At 36.8% G+C, this 14109-nt stretch overlaps 1 long non-coding RNA gene across 1 annotated transcript in view; it reads left to right on the top strand.

Moving 5' to 3' along the window:
* Positions 1 to 14109, top strand: part of LOC109027224 (uncharacterized) — a 104544-nt gene that overhangs the window by 15080 nt on the left and 75355 nt on the right. Inside the window, exon 3 of the long non-coding RNA XR_010134186.1 lies at positions 10676 to 10835. This is a non-coding gene — a long non-coding RNA (uncharacterized lncRNA). The remainder of the gene's footprint in view (positions 1 to 10675; positions 10836 to 14109) is intronic.

The following is a 14109-nucleotide window of genomic DNA, read 5'->3' as shown; positions in this document are numbered from 1 at the left end:
GCCTGGAAAAGAGTAAGAAAAATCAGCAGAAATAAAATATTTCTAAAACAACACATAGATCTACTTATTGCTCTGTGGGAGTATTAAAGGTCCAAACTGTTCTGTGAAAAGTAAAATGATAACTACATTGGGTAGGTTTTGTTTCCAGTTGACAGACACATTCTTGTATAAGTGTCATATCATTCTTATTGAATCAAATAATATTTTATACACGCAAAAAAATGGAGCAACAAGAAAATGGAGTATAAGAAAAAATGGAGGTAGACATGGTGAAAAAAGTAATTAAAATTAAAATAAAGGATGTGAGGCAAAATTCCCTGAAATATCTTTAAAATCCCACAGAATATTAAAAAGAAAATGTTTAGAATGACTTAAACACAAATAAGGTGTCTGATCTCATTAATATGTTAATCACATTAGACAATGATTTTTTGTGTGTATATTGAAAAATAATGCATAAGATTTGTTGATTTATTTTCACTGGTTCCTGAAATACAGCATTGAAATTAAACACTTAAGATAACAACTTAAATGTTCCAAACACAGTTCATGGCAAACTTGGAAAAAACCAAATATAGTACAGTGTACCGCTGCATGAATTCTGGCATTTTTCAATTCTCCTTGAAATGGGAAGGAATATACATACTCTAAGGTGATTATCATCAAGAGATCCGTGAAAGGTGATTAGTATAAAGTTTGTATTTTAAAAAGTTGAAGTCTGGGAGAAATGTATTTAGAGAATATTGATGATGGGAGGAGAATGGTGTAGAATACAGGATTGGAATTCAGATTTTCCTAGGTTTAAGTTCTAATTTCCAGTCAGCTATTTAACTGCTATTTAATCACTTTGACATTGTTTTTAAAACTACTTGATAAGGATAATAATTATAATAAAAACTCCTATTATTTTTATTTGACTCAGAAGAATATACACCAACCATCTGACACATAAATAATGGCACAATAAATAGTGAGTTTAATTTCATTGTGTAGAATAAGAATCTGCTTCTTGTCAACAAGACAATAGGCTGCTTCCCTAACATGAAATCAAGTTCATTTCAACACTGAAGTTGAAACCACCAACAATTACAAATACTCAGGTAAAGAGCAATATATTTGGCCAATGTCATACAAAGAAACAGCCCTTGTCTATTACAAATTGCATTTATCATAAATCTTGCTGACAACTGTGGTAAGACAGCCTCAAAAGGAAAATATTTGCAAAACTAGGAAATGCTCTGAGGGCTCAAAGGAGAAAAAGACACTACTGCCAGCAAAAATACCTGTAAGAAAGCTTTGTTCTCAGTTGAACTTTTTATTTTCCTGTCAATCTAAAAACCACCAGTTTCCTCCACCAAATGCAAAAACCAGTAGAGGAAACAGAACTGATGGATGAGTTCAAAGCCAGATTTCTTTAAGCCTGTGATGGCAGGTAGAGTCAGGGATAAAGATTGCTTCTTCAAGTGATATGATTTCTTGAACTTAATTTCACAGTCTATCAGTTACCTGAGAGACATTATTTTCTTCAGCTTGGTCAAGTCAAAAGCAAGATTTCACAGATATAAATAAAGAGAGGAAGTAATGTCTTCTTTCAGGGGAATATTATCCCCTAGAGACACGAAGCAACTTCTTATAGCTGTTTGTACCTCTGATGTTTCCCGAAAGGTTGGTTAAACCATGGAATACTTTTAATAGCTCCAGCTTCCTCATGTAGAAAAAAAAAGCCCAATAATATCTTAAATGTACAAATAAAGGACATTGCACCAGTGGATAAAATGTCACCATAAGATTTACAATATTGGTGGTATTGTGTTATTGTTCTTAGGTATATTTTAATGCCTTTAACATACTTCTCTTGGATGATTTGGAAAACAGATCCTTTTAGCTAATAGAAACAAAATCAAAACAAATAATTTTCAGAAGCCTTCAGTGGTAGATTTGTGGATTGCATAGTATAAGAAGACTAGTGGAGGAAATTTGGATGTATTTACGTATTAATTCATTTTTACGTATTTATGTCTTCCCTTGTTCCACAGATGATTTAAGTTGCCTAAAAACAACACAATGTGATTTTTAAAAATTAAAAATAACTAAGTGAGGAAATGAGGGCAAATAAAAGAAAGAAAGAAAAGATAGACTGACAATTAGTACAAAAGCTACTGGCCATGTGGTTTAGTATGTGTGTTGTTTTGTCTATGATGCAGAAATAATTTTCAGTGAAACAGTTGCTCAAGTGGCTATGGGCCAACAGAGATTTTACTTTTCAAAGACTGAGAAGAAATAAAGTGGTCCTGACCTGTTTCCCCTGGAAAGTACTTCTTGGACCCCACCATGATGGTAGGTGGCCCAGTCTATTTGGCTGAAGTTCCTGCATTTGACAGCCTGTATAGCCACAGCTTAATCACTGGTGAAACTTTGACAGAGGAAAAAGGGTATTCTAGGTATAATGAAAGTTGAACTTTTTTCTCTGTTATTCTGTATACCCTGCATATGGTCATTACAGATAATGCTTGCCAGAAAAGCTTCACGAGCCTCCTAAGGCAAAATCATATCAGAAGGAAATAGCCTCAGCAATAATGTAAATAGCAGCTTTTATTGTAGATAGGACCACTTGAATCTACAGAGAGGATTTCCAAGGTCATGACTGTGTAGCTTTTCTCTCTCTCTAGTTCTTACCCAGGGATCGTCTATGTCAAGAATGACAAATAGATTTTCATACTGAGTTACAACTTAGCTCAATTGTTAATTGGTAGTTGATAGCTAACACTGTACGTTGAGCAAGATTCTGTGCCTGAATCCGGCCCCAGTGGGAAAGACTAATGTGATCAATTAATGATATTGGCCAAAAGAGTGGGAATAAGAGTGGTGGCAAGTGCTTTGAGCACATCTGGTTTCAAGAGTTTTCTGTTATTTTAATTCTGATTATACCCCAGATTTGTAGGAAATTGACCTGATGGTACCTATATTTCTTTCCTAAGACCTTTTTAGAAAGGGTAATGATGAGTCAAGAGTTTTCTCGACTCTATATAAGGAAAGACTGATGACTTTCCTCCATTCTGTGATTGCTTCCATGTGTATTTGTTGCTGTGAACAAAGTACCAATATGAACAACGGCATATTTCATATATTGAAAAAATTATCCAATTTAAACAGAATTGATCTGGATTGCAGATGAAGAGCAAGAAATGGGATCCATATCCAGGGTTATATATTTTCTGTCATTACATTACAGATCTTTTTCATTATATTAATTTGCTATTAAGCCAGAAATAGGCAGTTATGAAAATCTTTTGCTTCTAGTGTGTAGGTGGTTTCCAATTTTAGACTCTTCCTATTATGGATGGTAGAATGATTTCAAGTCCAACATAAGTCATGTTTGTCTTCTAAGATTCTGGAGGTATTACTTAATCCTCTAGGAATATGAAAAAGTATTGTGGACATTATCATGATTGAAAGGGTAAACACAGATGTGTGTTGCCAGTGAATTTTTGAGCATGAATAGTGTGAGAACATCATCGATGGAATTCCAAGAACTTAAAATGCTGTGGGAAACTGGCTCCCAAAAAGTTACACAACATCTGACATGCAATTATCCTTCCACTAATCATTTCACTAAGAGTCAGTAGTGTTCATGAGGCTAGTTGGTTGCTTAAAAATGTTTAGAGGAGAACATTTAAAACTATAATTAAATTGTAAGTGTAGACTGAAATTTGTAGCTGAAGATAATGATAGAATCTGGGCAGTTACCATTATTTTCATATACAAATGTGTATAGTGTATTGATCCATGACTGGAGTCATCTGTGTTGTTGTAAAAGATCATAAAACTTGCTTAGAGAGCTAAGGCTTCCCAAAATTGGTAGGTGAATTTCTTTTTACTGATGTTGAATGTATTTACATTTTTATTATTGGAATAGTAATCTGGTAGGAAGCGAGCAGGTGTCTCTGAAGAGATATCACAGTGGGAAATGTTTATGGAATTTCCATACTTGGTTTCCACCCAATAGTACATATCTCATAACATTTCAGCTAAATTAGCACATTCATTTTAGTGCTATATGGGGGTGGGAAAGAACTAACCTTTTCTAGTTTTTGAAAATTAATCAGACATTTTTAGCTTTCATTTTATTTTGAAATAAGAAATAAAAGTTGCAAATATGAACTTCCACCTTGGCAGGATTAAAAACTCATTCAGGCATGAAGAAAATCAATATCCAGTCAGGGGAAAAAGGAAATGAGAAGCCTCAATTATGAAGGTTTGAAATAAAACTCCCGTGCACAATGAGTCCTATCTTTTCAAGGTCATCCCTGGTAGCTGCTGATCCCTACAAAGACATGAACTTATGAATCAGGAAGTATAGTACAGCGTGGTTGAGGAAACGCTCTCCAAGGGAGAGCTTCTACATGACTGCTGTGCTTTCAGAGAATCTCATAGCCATCACTGATACCTCTAAGGCAGTATTTACAAGATGAAAGCTTGACCTGGTACTTGAGAAAAGTCACCTGACCAGGAATATGCATTATGTTATATGAATAAGAAGTAAATTTTTATTGTGTTAAGGCATTCAGTTTGGAATTTATTAGTTTCAGCTGCTAGCATCATTTTAAATAATATGGACAATTCTTATCATCTCCAGAAATTTTTCCAAAGTGTCTCAAAATAATAACAAATTGAGTAAAATGCTATTCTTGCTAGGTAAAGCCAGCGTTCAAGCAAGTATTCTAGACCCCAAATCCCTCCTGTAGAGAAATTATAGATGAGCCTCCAATTCCCTCACCTGTCATGTACGTCCACTAAAGGGTTCACAGGAAAGAATACACGCACCACAAAGGTGCCATATAGAATGGGTTTCCTAGCAAATAGGACCTGGAGATATTGTTATATAATAAGAAATATATATGTGGATTCTGCCCCAGATTCCTGACACACACAGCTCCTAAACCCCTTGTGTATAGGGGTGCTAGGATAATTTTTTGTTCTAATATTAGGTCTTTGACCCAGGTTCCTGACACAGAGCTCCTAAGACCTTTGTAATTTTCTGAGTGATAGGAGCATCTGGTACAGAGCTCCTACATTCCTTGGAATTTCCTGAGTGAGAGGAGTATCTTTTGTTTTCTGGCTGCCAGGAAACCAACAATGTGATTAGAAGATTGGAACCTTCAGCTCCTGTCCCCCAATCCCTGGACCTCTGAGGAGAGGAGAGGGGCTGAAGGTTGAGTTGCTCACCAATGCCAGTGACTTAATCAATCATATCTATGTAATTATGCCTCCATAAAATCCCAAAATGACTAATTTCAAAGAACTTCTCGGTTAGTGAAAACATTTGCATGCCAGAAGGCGCTCGCACTCCAACTCAGCAGGTATGGAAAATCCTACACTCAAAGCTCTTCCAGACCTTGCCCTATGTATCTCTTCATCTGGCTGTTCATCTGTGTTCTTTATTATATCCTTTATTAATAAACTGGTAAACATAAAGTGTTTCTCTGAGTTCTATGAGACACCACAGCAAATTAATTGAACTCAAAGGAGGGGACCATGGAGACTCCAATTTATAGCCAGTTGGTCAGAAGCATAGGTCACAAACTGGGGCATACAACTGGCATCTTAAGTTTGGGCAGTTTTTTGGGACTGAGCCCTCAACCTGTGGGATCTGATGCAATCTCCAGGTAGCTGTGATAGTATTGAATTAAAATGGAAGACACCCAGCTGATGTCCATTGCTTGGTGTGTGGGAAACACTCCACAGGCACCTGGTTACAGAAGTGTTAAGTGGGTGTGTGAGTAGAAAAAACACTATGTCTTTTCCTATCCATATTATATTCCCAACTCAATTCTAGGTACTGCTTTTAGTTTTCTAATAGCGAACAAAACAATGAGCACCTTAACACTGAGCGCTACCTTAGGAAGGCTTAACTGACTTACAGGCCTAAGAAAGTCAAGATGCTTTATCTAAGGTAACAGGTTGTATATTAAGGTTCCTGGATATTTTGTTTATTTGCCTTTTTTGCATGGAGCATCAAAGCAATAAACAATTTTATGTCAGGCTAATAGTGTGGCTGGAACATGAAATTTATAGAAGTAGTAAAAGCAGTGATTTATATTCTAAACGGAAAGGGTAATCACGTGATCTAAGACTGGCAGAATCAAAAGTCAAAACTGCTGTCAGTCATCTGGAAGTTTTCAAACATTCAGACATTTGGCAGTAAGTAAACAAAAGGTTTGAGTAAGTGACAATTTTTTCTTTAGCTTTTGAGAAAATTATTTTGGTATATACATTAAATATTAATTGAGATAATATATTTCACATATGCATTTTAAATTGTATAGTAATGTAGTACTACCACTATTTTAAAACCTTCAGTTATAGCTTTGGTAAGGTAGCTATTCAAAATACACTTTAAATTTTTTATTGCCTGATAGATTCTGCCCATATAAAATATCCTTCCGGAGATATGACAATAGAGTAATTTTACTGAAACATTTCCTATTTAATTTTTCCAAGAACATTCTGAACAACCATATGGAAATGTGAATTTTTCAACTAAGTAATGATTTTCTGCAGTCATTGCAAGCAAAATAGAAAAATGCAACTGTGAATCTAGACTCAGAGGTTAAAAACAAATCAGGTAGAGTCCTAAACAAATTAAGGCTGCCCTGGTTCATGCTCTGGCATTAGTGTTCCATATGAATTTTGCTAAAACACTTGCAAGTATTAGAATTTGAGGTCAACAATTGTGGACAGGTTACATTTTCTTTAAATCCAAGATATTTTTAATTGCTCTGGGCCTGTATTATTAATAAGATCCATTGAAAGAAAAGGTAGAATCCTTGAATTTATATTCTTTTTATTTTATGAGATTCCTAGACAAGAATCGTAGGATTATTATGGTAGGGGAGAATTGGGAGGTTAACTTAACGGGGTTATAGCCTTTGCATCACATAAATAATAGTAACAATACATAGTTAGCAAATATCAACCGTTGGTCTTAGATGCTATTGCAGAATTCTTTTTACAGAAAGAAAACAAATTCCGTATTTATGAAAAAGCTTACAATCTAGTTAAGTTTTGAAAAGCAAACACCTTAAGGATTGATGGATTGATATAAAGCAAAATATTAAAAAGTGTTACAGGAACGCCAAAGAAGACTGGCATTAATGGGTAATATTAACTCCAAAAAAGCTGAGTATTTGAGGTTGATCTTAAAGAGTATGATGGGTATAAATTAGTGAAGAGTAGGGAAATAGAGTTCCAGAATACAGCAGGGTAAGAACAGGGTAGAAACACTAGTGAAAATTTGCATTTACACACTTTTTCTTGTAGGTGAGAATTTACCTCGAGAATGCAGCATCTAGGAATTGTGCTTTTTGTGCCTCTTTCAGCAGATTTTTTAGTTCATAATTTTCCTCTGGCCCTGGTTGTAAGATATTTATGCTCGACTGTGTTCATTGTTTTTTGTGAACTTATAAAAATTGCTTTTCTATTAGTCTATAAAAGCCATGTTTGGAGACAGCCTAAAATAAAAATTAATGCAACTTATCACCCTACAGCATGGAACAAGTGCCTGTTTCAGTCTCTTATTTAAGCACCGCAGATGCGTTGAAACCTAATAAAAATTGTTCCCTGACACATCAACCCTAACCAGAGAGTAAGAAGCTAAAAATCTGTGAATCGCCTACAACCAAAGGGAAGTCTTTTGAGAGCTGCATTGTTAAAACTCTGAGAACAGGCATGTTATGTCTAGAGGCATAAAATCTGGGCTTTGTGAAGAAGCAAATGTTTATCACTTAGTAAATACTCTTCCTCCTTCATCACCTTGACTTTTTAAAACAATTAGTCCTTTTAATTGTGTTATGGCTCTCTTTGGCTTTGAAATATATCTTGCTGGACAGAAAAGGAGGCTGCATTCTTTATGGTCCTGAAATAATAATTGCAAGTAGTAAGACATATGAGATGTCCTAGTTTAAGGCATGTTCAATAGCTGTCTCCCTGTATCCATGAGGGTGAGGGTAATAGGAAATACATAAAAACGAGCCAGTTTGGAAAATCATAACAATAACAGCAATAATGATTATTATTATATTACAAACACAAACACAGCACACAGCCCTGTGGATGTGATTGTTTTCCAGTGGATAGCTTGGGCCTCCCAGTTCACTTCTGAATGTGCCCAGGGATGCTGTGCAGATGGCCAGTACTTGCAGTGTGAGCCAGCTCACTGGTACACAGAAAGCTGGAGTTTGAGAGGAGAGAGCAAAATACAAAGTGTGTGTCCTAGACTTTCCCATCTAGCCTTCTCATGAGATAGGCCAACAGTCTTCAACAGGTGATGCTTCCTTCAGTAGCCCCACCTCCCTTGGCTCCTGCCCCTGACCTGGCTGAGGAGTCTTCATGGGAACAGTGTGCCCTTGTCTTCATCAAAAGCAGCCCTGCAGGGAGTAGGCTAGGAAGGAACTGGTAAGAAAATAGCACTCTAATGCTTTTTCCTCAGGTGCTCTCCAGATACATTCTCAAGGACATATTCATCTGTGAATGCAGATTTTTATTCCTATGCCTCATTCTGTTGGAGCTGTAGAAAACCAAACTCTCTATCTGGTTAGTCTTTAGGAAAAGTATGCTGGCCCTCCCAGATGTGATAAGAAGCCAGTTAAAATGATCTGGGCATTAAGGCAGCCACAGTGGAAGAATTCTAGCTAAATAGATACCATCTGTACCCCCAGAGCAAGCACATCACATTCAGCTCCTGACCCGATTATCTCTGAGCTATGGCTCCTGTGGCTCGGTCCGCAAGTCCATGCCTGGGGTTCCCAGAACACAGACCAACTGGTTGTGCAATGAAGACTTTATGAGAAACTTTGTTTTCTCTTTTCCTAAGGGCCTGAAATCAGCAAGCCAAAAAGCATTTTATCCTAATATAGAAAAGAATTAGACAGCAGATGCTTCTTCACAGCAGCCTGTGTGCTGGGGATAGAAAAAAAAATGGCGTAGCCTTCTCTCTGGCAAGAGTTAGGACTGAATCATCATGGGAGTGTTTGTGGTAAAATTACATTTTTCCTTTAGATAGTGGAATTATTATCACTGGGCTATAGACAGCTAGTCCAGAGTGACTTTGATGAGACATACTCTTTTTCACCACATAAAGAGTGTATCTTTGGCTCCAAGGGAACAAAATATCCAAGAATATCGTCATGGGAGGAGAGCAGATAGGAGACCCTGGAAAAAAGTTGGCTGAGATCAAGAAGGGAGGAGAGCCAGCAAAATAATGAAGAAGATTTGTTTTCTTTTTGAACTAAGGATGGGGATTCGGTCATGTCTCCATAATCATGTGAACACAAAAGGTCATCCCAATGAACAGTGTTCCCAGTGGCCTCCATGAAGCAAACTACAAAATCAATTCTATATCATCTAACCAAAGACCACCACTAGGGACTAGGATGCCTTCTTAGGCTTGATGAGTGAAAATACAATTTTGTCTAGAGGCTTATTCAGATCAGGAAGGAAAAGGAGAAAAGAGAATTATTGAGGAAGTTCCTCCAATATTGGAAAATATTGGATTTTTCCCTTTTTTTTTTTTTTTTTTTTTGACAGAGCCTCACTGTTGCCCAGGCTGGACTGCAGTGGCATGATCTGGGCTCACTGCAACCTCCGCTTCCCAGGTTCAAATGATTCTCATACCTCAGCCTCCTGAGTAGCTGGGACTATAGGCGCTTGCCATCACACCTGGCTAATTTTTGTATTTTTTGGTAGAGACAGGGTTTCACCATGTTGGTCAGACCAGTCTCGAACTCCTGGACTCAAGCGATCCTCCTGCCTTGGCCTCCCAAAGTACTGGGATTACAGATGTGAGCCACCATGCCTGGTGATTTTTTGCATTGCTAATGCTTTAGATTTTCATCTATACCTGGCAGTTGCCTAGATATCCAGCTTGACTCCTTGCTGCTAGTGTCTTCTCTCATTTAATCAATTCTTCCAGTTGGCCTTTGTTTTATCTTTCTAAAAGATTAAATTTCCCTCTGCAATCCCTTCCCTTTGCTAGCTCCTCATGAAATATCAAAGTCTAGCTTCTTCAACCTGAACATCATCTATAAAATATGGATACTCCCTGCCTCCTCCAATCCTACCTCCCAACAGTCCTCTGATCCAAGATGACTTTCTTCTCACTATTCCTGGAAGATATCTCCTCTTGCATTTCTATGTATTCAGTTGATTATGTTGTTCTCATCAAAAATGGGCACCTCCTTATATACATCTGCTTATCCAAATCTGTCCACTCCCCAAGCCCCTCCTTCAAGATCATCTTCAGTGCTCCTCCAGATGTGTCTTGCGTATCTCTGAATTTCTATAGCATCTAATGCTTATACTTTTGTAATTTTAGCACTCCATTTAGGCTTATTCAGATTTTTTTCCAACATTATTATGTATTTGTATAGAATGTCTTCTCCATTGAAAGAAAAATCTCCTCTGTGACACGGACTGTGTCACGGACATTTTAATATCCCTCATAATACTTCAAACAGTTTAATACAAACATTTAAAATCTTTTTGTTCCCAAATCAGTCTACATGTAGCCTTTAAACCTCATTGTCAGCCTTTGGGAATGGGAAAATAAGTCCAAATAAGGCAATCCATTGGAAGCTCTTTTAATTCATCATGCTTCTATCTCTCCTCTCCCCACTAGGTTAAGAGATCAGAGTAACTTTTGAGCTAATGAGGACACTAGGTGACATCAAGCCCAAACACTTTCTGAGCAAGTGGCTGGTCCTGAGAGGTGATCGAGGTCACACAACTATAAGATATAAGCAGGAACTGAAAAATCACATCTCCAGACTCATCACTTGGTATGTTTTTTCTCCTTTTGTTATATTGCTCCCCATCCTAGCTTTTCTATGGCTGGTGGGCCAGAAAATATTGGTTAATTCAATTTTAGAAAAAAAAAACCCAAAACTAAAGAAATGAAAACAATGCGGGAGGGAAAACAAAATGTAGGGTTGGTGTGAACAGGCTTTTAGCTTTTCAGTTAGGTTTTCAACGCTTCAGGAATCCAGGGCATGGCTGTCGATTATGGCTGTGTTTTTGTTCACTTTGATTCTGTTTTGATATTTTCTTTTTGACATTTTAGAAGTTGCTTTGGATTGAACTAACCACATTGCTTCTACCACCAATTATGATTAATTGTCAAAAAAGAGCCACATTATGCCCTCCATACTGTTAGGTTGCTGTTTCTTTGTTCCAGATAATTCTACCTGAGATAAAGCAAAAATCACAATGCTGGACCTAATGAAAATATTGATGAAATAGTCAAAGTGACAAATGCATAAAATGTAAAAAAAAAAGAGTAGAAATTTGATGCACTTTAGAAATACTCTAAGAATCACTACATTTATATTTTAGGATGCCAAGAGGTATTTCTAGAAGGAATAAAATTAACATATCAGTATGGTTTTATAGAATTCTAAAACAAGATTTAAAAGTACTGAATTTAGCTGTTTATCAAGGTATTGGTCATTAAATTCCTTGATTCTCTGTTTCCCCATCAGATGAGAATTATACAACTCACATATTTGCTTTTATTATTAGAAATATATAAAAGTATGTGAAAATGTGTTTACATATTGAATGTATTTTTTGTGGACTTAAAGAAGGGTTGTTTCCTGGGCTGAGACTTATTTTACTGGTTGTGTTATATTGATTTTCCATGTGCATTTGCTAGGAAGAAAATAGTAATAGGATTTTTATTTTTTAAATGTGAGGCTTACCAATCAGGCTACAAGATGGATGAATTCAACCATACAGCATACAATTTTTTATTTTTTATGCTTCTATGTTATCTTCCCTCCATTTCTCTCCACGTCCCACATTCCATCACCCCATTCTGATCACTGTCAATCACTGCACTGTGTTTTCCTTGCTCTGATCTCCTAACCAGATAGATCCACAACTGACAGGAACTTATCAGGAGAGACACAACAACTCACAACATACAAGCCATATATGAACCTGACAGCCCCTATTAGGGGTGGATGCGCACAGGATAATGATAGAGCAGTTGACAAATAACTAGCGGTTTGGCTCATTTACACTGAAGAGTTTTGCATGCTGGGGTAGTTATGTGCCCATTTATTGCACCTTCATAGGCAGTATAAATCCGATTTAGTCCACTTAACCCTTTACTGTGATTTTTGCTGAGAGTGCACTTACGTAGTCTCACAGTAAAAGAGATACTCAGAACTGAGCAAAAAACAAAATCAAAAACTCACTTTCTAATTTTCTTTCTCATAACTACCTTTAGGATCACTACAGATCAAATATAACTAGTGTTTTCTGCAGAGCAACATTCTTTTTTCATATATGCAAAGATAATTCTGTTAACATAATAGTTACTTATAATCTAAGTAGGTCTCCGTTTCTGCTTTCAGCTTGGTGTAGTTTATAGCAGACCAGTGATAAGATCCATGAAAAATAAATAAAACAAACATGTAGAAAATTGAAATTTAGAAATAATATGTACTATGTACAGTAGCTCAAAAATTATCAAATACTTAGGAAAGACATGCAAGACCTCTGCACTGAAAATTAAACACAGTATTCAGACACACTTAAAAACTTGTAAATAGAAGCATATTCCATGTTTATAGACTGAAGACTCAATATTTTATTTTTTAATTAAATTCTAAAAATATTCTCATATTTTTGAATTGAATTGAATTACAATTTTGAATTGTAAAGTGTACGTTTTATGAACTATGTCCCAGTTCTGGCCATAGCGTCTTACTGATTTCAGCTGCTGATGACAACCTGCTCCCCAGAGAGGGCCATTTTATAACTTAATGGTGTCAAAATGAGGGTTTCTTCATTTGCAGTTCTGTAAAACCTACAGTCAGATGGGTAGGGTGGCAGGATCTGGTATATGCAGTAATCATATTCAAGATTAATGACCAGGCGCGGTGGCTCACGCCTGTAATCCCAGCACTTTGGAAGGCCGAGGCGGGCAGATCACGAGGTCAGGAGATTGAGACCATCCTGGCTAACACGGTGAAATCCCGTCTCTACTAAAAATACAAAAAATTAGCCAGGCGTGGTGGCAGGTGCCTGTAGTCCCTGCTACTCAGGAGGCTGAGGCAGGAGAATGGCGTGAACCTGGGAGGTGGAGCTTGCAGTGAGCCGAGATGGCGCCACTGCACTCCAGCCTGGGCGACACAGCAAGACTCCGTCTTAAAAAAAAAAAAAAAGATTAACATACTAGGGGTTGCTAAGTTGCCTGTAACCAATCATAAAAAGGGTGTGTACAGTAACACATGTAGAATGATTAATAACAGTGTAGTGAGTTAACTAGTGTCCACTCCAAATTCATGAGACACAATTTTTTCAAGTTTTTATAGTATTTCCAAACTAACGTATATGGTTACTACAATTCCTATCAAGATGCCAATAGGTTTTGCTGCTGTTGTTGCTATTGTTGGGTTGTTGCAATGGTGGGGTGGGGGTGTGAAGATTGTCAGGCGTATTTTAACATATACATTCAAATGACAGGCTACCTTGTGGAAATACAAAGTTGGAGGACTAACACCGTCAGATATCAAGATTTGTTCCGAAGTTTCATAATTAAGACAGTGAGGTGTAGGTTCAATGACAGACCAATAGAACAGAATAGAGAATCCAGAAATGGACTCACAAATATATAGTCTCCTGGGGCATAACCAAGTGTAACTGCAATGCAGTGAAGGAAAATATTTTATTTTCAATAAATGATGTCGGTTGAGATGTATATTTATAGAGGAAGAATTAGTTTAAATCATAATTTAAGCTGGCTCATAGATCTAAATGTAAAAGGCAAAACTCTAGGACCTCTAGAAGAAAAGAGAATATTTTCATGAAACTTGGGGAGAGAATGATTTTTAAAACAGGACTGAAAAAGCACTAATTATAAATAAAAGTTTGATTAAGATTAAAACAGTTTCATTAAAACACACCATTAGGAGAGTGGTAAGGCAAGCTACAGAGAGGGAGAAGACATTAGCAATGAATACACACACACACACACACACACACACACACACACACACACACACACACACACACACACACACAAAAGACTTATATTGGGGATACATA

This window comes from Gorilla gorilla, chromosome 5, assembly GCF_029281585.2.
Source record: "Gorilla gorilla gorilla isolate KB3781 chromosome 5, NHGRI_mGorGor1-v2.1_pri, whole genome shotgun sequence".
Classification (NCBI taxonomy): Eukaryota; Metazoa; Chordata; class Mammalia; order Primates; family Hominidae; genus Gorilla; species Gorilla gorilla.
Note: the sequence above shows the minus strand (reverse complement) of the source record. Positions and strands in the feature narration are given on the sequence as shown.